Raw genomic sequence first — 5,605 nt, forward strand, 5'->3', positions numbered from 1 at the left:
TTACCTACAGTAGTTTAGTGTTAAAACGATATTTGCTAAGCAAGAAAGTTGTGAACCAGAAGAGTGAGTGCAAAATGTCGACAGTGTTATTGTTCGGCACTTGCTAGACGATTTTATACAACCCATAATCTTCTTGTCTGAAGTGTCTTTTCGACATCACCAAAATGTGCATCAAGTATACTTATTTGTCGAAATAAAAATACCTTTCCTTAAAGTCGATTAGTGTATTTAAAAGATATGGTAGCAGATCTGCGTTTCTAATAAGATGGATTGTCACTTAATTATTTTCCTTAAATTTTCGACGATAAGCCACGAAGATTATAAAATATTTTTCATATTTCAATTTCGATATTATAAATTGAGTGTGTCGGTGCTATGTCAATAATAAAAAAAAAAAACTAATAATATTTAAATGAAAATTTGATAGCAACTAAAGCAAAAGGCTTTTATTTGTAGATAGTCTCTATATATTCTCTATATATATAGCACTAGCAGTTTTCACACTTTTAATTATCTGTAACATCATAACTTCTAGAACAAATAACATTTATTATAATTATAAAAAATATTATTGACGACTACAAAAGTGAAATACTTTGTATCTCGTAAACAAGCACGTGAATGTCATGTAATCTGTCTGTTTTAAAAATATTTTCATAAAATTTTGATTTCAACTGAATTGTAGAGATACAATCACTAATTTATATGCAAATATTAAAAATAATACTGGGATATATTTAAATTTTTCCTACACCCACTTGAAACCAGATTTGTAGGCTTGATGGCTGACATTGAAAATATATCTGTTCCGGCATGTGCCAAATACCGACGAGGGCACAAAGCACTTAAATATTGTCAATTATAAAAAAAAAAATCACAAACCTGCAAGTATAAAGACGACTGCAAAACAATAAAAATTAAATCAGATGAATTTCTCAAACTTATCATTTTTTATCTGATTTACTGATAAGCCCCAAGAAATGTTTGCAAAAGTGGAAAAAAAAAAACAATTTGCAATTTACAAGCTTGCAGTTTACTATTCAGCGTTCACTCGGACGTATGAGTGACATTGTTTCCGACTGTGTATATATGGAGACGCGTAGAACTGCTCGTGTAGATCGGTAACTGCTTATAGATTTGCTGGTATGTGTGAAAATTGTCACCAGCTGGAACAAAGCCGCTCTTAGTATCTGAAATGAGCTACTGCTTTGGCGCTGCTGTGCAGTCATTCGCGCGGCATGGAGTCCATCTCTCGTCTATTTTGCTGATCGCATCGAAACCGATCATGTCAATTATTCGCGTTTGTGCGCTGTCCGGAAAGGTCGTGCCAAAACTTAACCAAACGAAATCTATGCGAAATAAGCGCGTAAGTGTGGCAAGTGCTGAGTGAGAGTTCAACAACCAAAATGACAACAGAAGCTTAGAAGCTTCAATCAAAGTGCTTCCGATATAATAAAAATAAAATAATAAAGAAATTTTTTTTAAATGCAAGTTTATGTTTTTAATATCGAAGAGCATTTGGTTCAGTTCGGTTTAAAATATCTAAATTCCATACAGTATTTTGAAGCACTTAAGTACATATATTATTACTGTACACATAAAAGTATTATTGCCATTATTGCAAAAGTGTTAATTTTAATCAAAAGCAGTAAAAATACTTAATATAATAGTATTAAATAATTTTCTTTCCATATATATATGGAATATAAAAATTAAACAAGAATGTGTTAATAGTTCCAAATATAATTTCAGGAGCACAGTTCGAACAGCTGAGACCTTCAGCTTAAATAACGTGGGTAAACAATACATAGCAATATATATAAGAACTGGAATAAAACATGTTTAAAAAATTTTCCAGAAAAATCTAAGAAATAGCAGTTCAAAATCTATTAACATGTGTTGATACTAATTTCTAGGCAGCTAATTTAATTTAGAATTGGTTGCCGTGACTTTAGGAAATTTCTTTTTTGAAGTTGTAAAATTATTATTAATATGAAATTTACAAAAATATTTTATTTGATTGATTTTTAACATCCGTTTTGATGAAAGAAATTAAATTCTTAATATAAATTGAATATTGAATATTATATTCAATAGAGAGGTATTCCAAACAGTATTAAATTACAACAAAACTTTATTATTTTATTAAGAGGTTTTTCGAACAGTAGTGAACTACAACAACAAGAATTTATTTTATATTATTTTAATTAGTTGAATTTTTGGCTGACCATACAGCTGTTTTGAGTATTGCCAAATACCCATCATCAGAGGACTTGTAATTATTCCTTATAATAACATTTTAATTTTATTATTATAAAGTTTAATATGTAAATGAATTCAATAAAATTTTCTTCAACTGATCTTTAATAATTTTCTGTTATGAAAAACTCAAAAAATCAAACGATAATAAATTTCTTCAACTCCTAAATCTTCAAGATCTAAGCATATTTAGTGATATATAAGTCTTCATATAGAAATATTCATAAACTCAATAAAAACTCAAAAAAAAAAGACTAGATTCTCTGAATCTGAATTCAAAAATTGAGTTTCGAGGTTCTTTGAAATAATTTTGCAGGAATAAATAAAATAAATTATTCAACATTGAAGATATTTCGTCTAAAGTTCTTTAATAAGAAAAAAAATTTTACTTAATGGTAATATGACTTTATTTTGTAATATAATTTTCTTCAACTTCAATATATCAATATTAACGATCTTTCAATTTCAAATGTCATCTCAGTAGTGGAAAGTTCACAGAACACACTTTAACAGTATCTATTAGCTTTTAGTCTTCTGAAAATCATTTTTCATAAAACCACTTTTTGAGGTATGAAAATAGGCAGACATATAGGCAGAAAAAGACTCGGCGTAGTAACAATTCGTAATATAATTGAGTGATTTTACCGATTGGTTTTGAGTTGTATGAACATTATTTAGTTGGGCATTACAGGCACAAGTCGTCCTTGGGCGTGCCCAGAAGCCTCCTTCAATTAGTTCGATTAGTGGCTTGCAGTTGCTATTTGGTAGAGCCGAGTGCCTTCACATTGATGTTCATCTGGTCTTTCTGCCGTCCTCAGCTGCGTTTTCGACCAGCGGATATCGTACCAAACATCTTTATAGTCGGAGACTTTTTTTACCATCGTACGACATAACTAAGGTACGAAGCCGCTGAAATTTTGTGCGCTTAACTCTGTCAATATTGGGGTAGAGTTCATTTAGCTCATCGCTTCATCTAATTCTATACACGTTGCCAAGGCGTAAAGGATCATAATCCTTTGAAGAGTTTTTTCTGGAATGCTCATAATACTTTCTCATCACTGTCAGTTATTCTCTAAGCTTTTGTTTTTCTAAATTTGATATAAAAATATTATTTCGCGATTTCTGTTTGTTGAGAAAGAGGGCTTTGCTTTTCAATTATCTAGTTAGTCCGTAGTAATATTTGTTGGAAAAAGTGAAACTTCGTTGACACGTCAAATCGAAATGATTTTAACTTAGAGAATAACTTGACAGATTGAAATAAAATGGTTCTATTCTTATAAAACATGAATATTAAAATGATGTCGAAAACTTAGTGACAAGTATGTTGTTGCTATTGTATTTAATAATATATATAAGTATATAATGCATACATATTTTACACTAAACAGTGTAAATACTCATTAATACTCATTTTAATCTATACTTCTCAATACTCAATCTATTAATCTATAGTACTCATTTTACTCATTTTATGTCTTAATACTCATTTTTTTCTTAAGTTACTTTATGTTGATATATTAATAAAATCGATTATTTAATATATAATTTTATAATTTTAATTTTTGTATAATGCTTATTTCTCTTCAATTACTAAATTACATTATATAAATAATTATTAGAAGATAACTTTGGGGGCATTCAGAAAGGTACACGATTTGATCTATTGAGATATAAATCATTTATTACTTGTCCTCACTATGTGCCTACCAGTTGTCACCTTCGTCTTGTCACCTTCTTATTTCTGTTGTGGTTAATTGGTGAAGAACGCATATTTTATTCAAATAGCTTATGTGAACAAAATCATTTAATCATCGTTAATTTATATATAGTAATATTATAGTCAATGCCCCTCTAATGAGAAATAATTTGGAAATTTTTTTGAGATGCCTCACAAAGATTTGTAGTGGGTCCTTGTAAACAGTAATCTACAGCAGTAATCTGCTGACGGATTATAAAAAATCTATATACTAGTGAATTAAACACTCTCTTCAATAAGTTTTACTAACTATGAGAAAAATGAGGAAAGTACTACATATCTGCTTAGCGTATGCGCTATTAGACCCTTAATGTCTTATATCTGGAAGTATTTAAATAATATAAAATCGAGTTATTTTCTAATGAGTCTGGTGTGCATGATTTGAAATTCATTTCGAAAGGTGACAATCAATGGACCAAAAGCAATTGTAGGATATTAAATTTAAACTGTCTATCAACTATTGTTGTTATATCCCGGAAGGAACGGCAATTGGATAAGTTTAACTCTGCAGAATCTTAATTCGTCACCATGCATTGTTAGGCTTTTTATTAATGATAGTATGTTTTGGGGTTTGTTGTTCCACTATATATAGAGAGGCATAACAATTCTGTCTAAGTAGCGAATCTTTTGCCTACCGTGAGCTGGACATACATAAAGAATGCAGACATTCTTCCAACAACTCACTAAAAATTTTATATTTACTTTTAAATCGTTGGTATTACAGTTACGCATTAAATAACGTTCAATATAGAATGGGTTTGTTAAATGCAATAGAAGCAGCTTTTGAGAACTAAAGATCTTGAAGCAAAATTAGAGTAACTCAATTTGTTTTAATAATGGAGGGTATGACATTGTAATGTTTGTTGGTTATAATCTAAGAAATTTTCTAGCACTGTTAATATTTTACTAGTATTACCTTTACTTACAGTTAAAGGTACATCTAATAGAATCTGTGTTCTATGTCAGGTATATGTATGTATAAAATCATAGAAGTCTATCCAAAAATAATATTACACATTGTTGGCTCTCTATCTGCTTAAAGTTCTTATATGCTTTATATATAGAAACATATTAAGCAGTTGCTTTTTAATAAATTTGTTTTTTAATTACTATTATTATTAATTTTTTTTATTTTAGCCTCCATAAACATTGCTAATATACGGTGATTAATACTATAAGTAGTAACATACACACAAATACACGCTATGAAGTTCAACTTTATGAAAAGCAATTCCACAGAAAGTGAGACTAAGTCCTCACCCACCTCGGAAACATCTGCAACAGAACCGCTGGCACCGCAATATTTGCGTCAAATCACAATTGAAAATGATCCAGATTCACTTGATAGTGTCATCAATAATCCACAATCATATCCCATCACAATAGTTCCGAACAGGCCGAATACATTCTATGGATTCTCACCCAGCGGAAAAGTATATAATCGGCAGTCAAGCTGCAGGTATGTGTATCTTACGATTTAAATGTGTTGGATTGGAACACGTGATTTATGAAGTTATTTTTAATATTTTGAATTTTTTAATTTAAAAACGAACTAATTTTAAAAATCAATATAACAATAAATCAATAAAA

The 5,605-nt window shown here is 29.6% G+C and overlaps 1 long non-coding RNA gene across 2 annotated transcripts; it reads left to right on the forward strand.

Annotated features, from left to right (window-relative positions):
- Window positions 1-1,059: 1,059 nt before the first annotated feature.
- On the forward strand, window positions 1,060-5,468 carry LOC119682837. 2 transcript variants are annotated; one of them, XR_005252607.1, is made up of 3 exons: window positions 1,060-1,366; window positions 1,753-1,796; window positions 5,153-5,468. It is a non-coding gene; the product is annotated as an uncharacterized LOC119682837 (long non-coding RNA). The 2 variants fall into 2 exon arrangements; XR_005252606.1 differs by having other exon boundaries at window positions 1,753-1,792.
- Window positions 5,469-5,605: the final 137 nt, after the last annotated feature.

The sequence above is a fragment of the Teleopsis dalmanni genome, chromosome 2 (genome assembly GCF_002237135.1).
Source record: "Teleopsis dalmanni isolate 2A chromosome 2, ASM223713v2, whole genome shotgun sequence".
In the NCBI taxonomy this organism is placed as follows: Eukaryota; Metazoa; Arthropoda; class Insecta; order Diptera; family Diopsidae; genus Teleopsis; species Teleopsis dalmanni.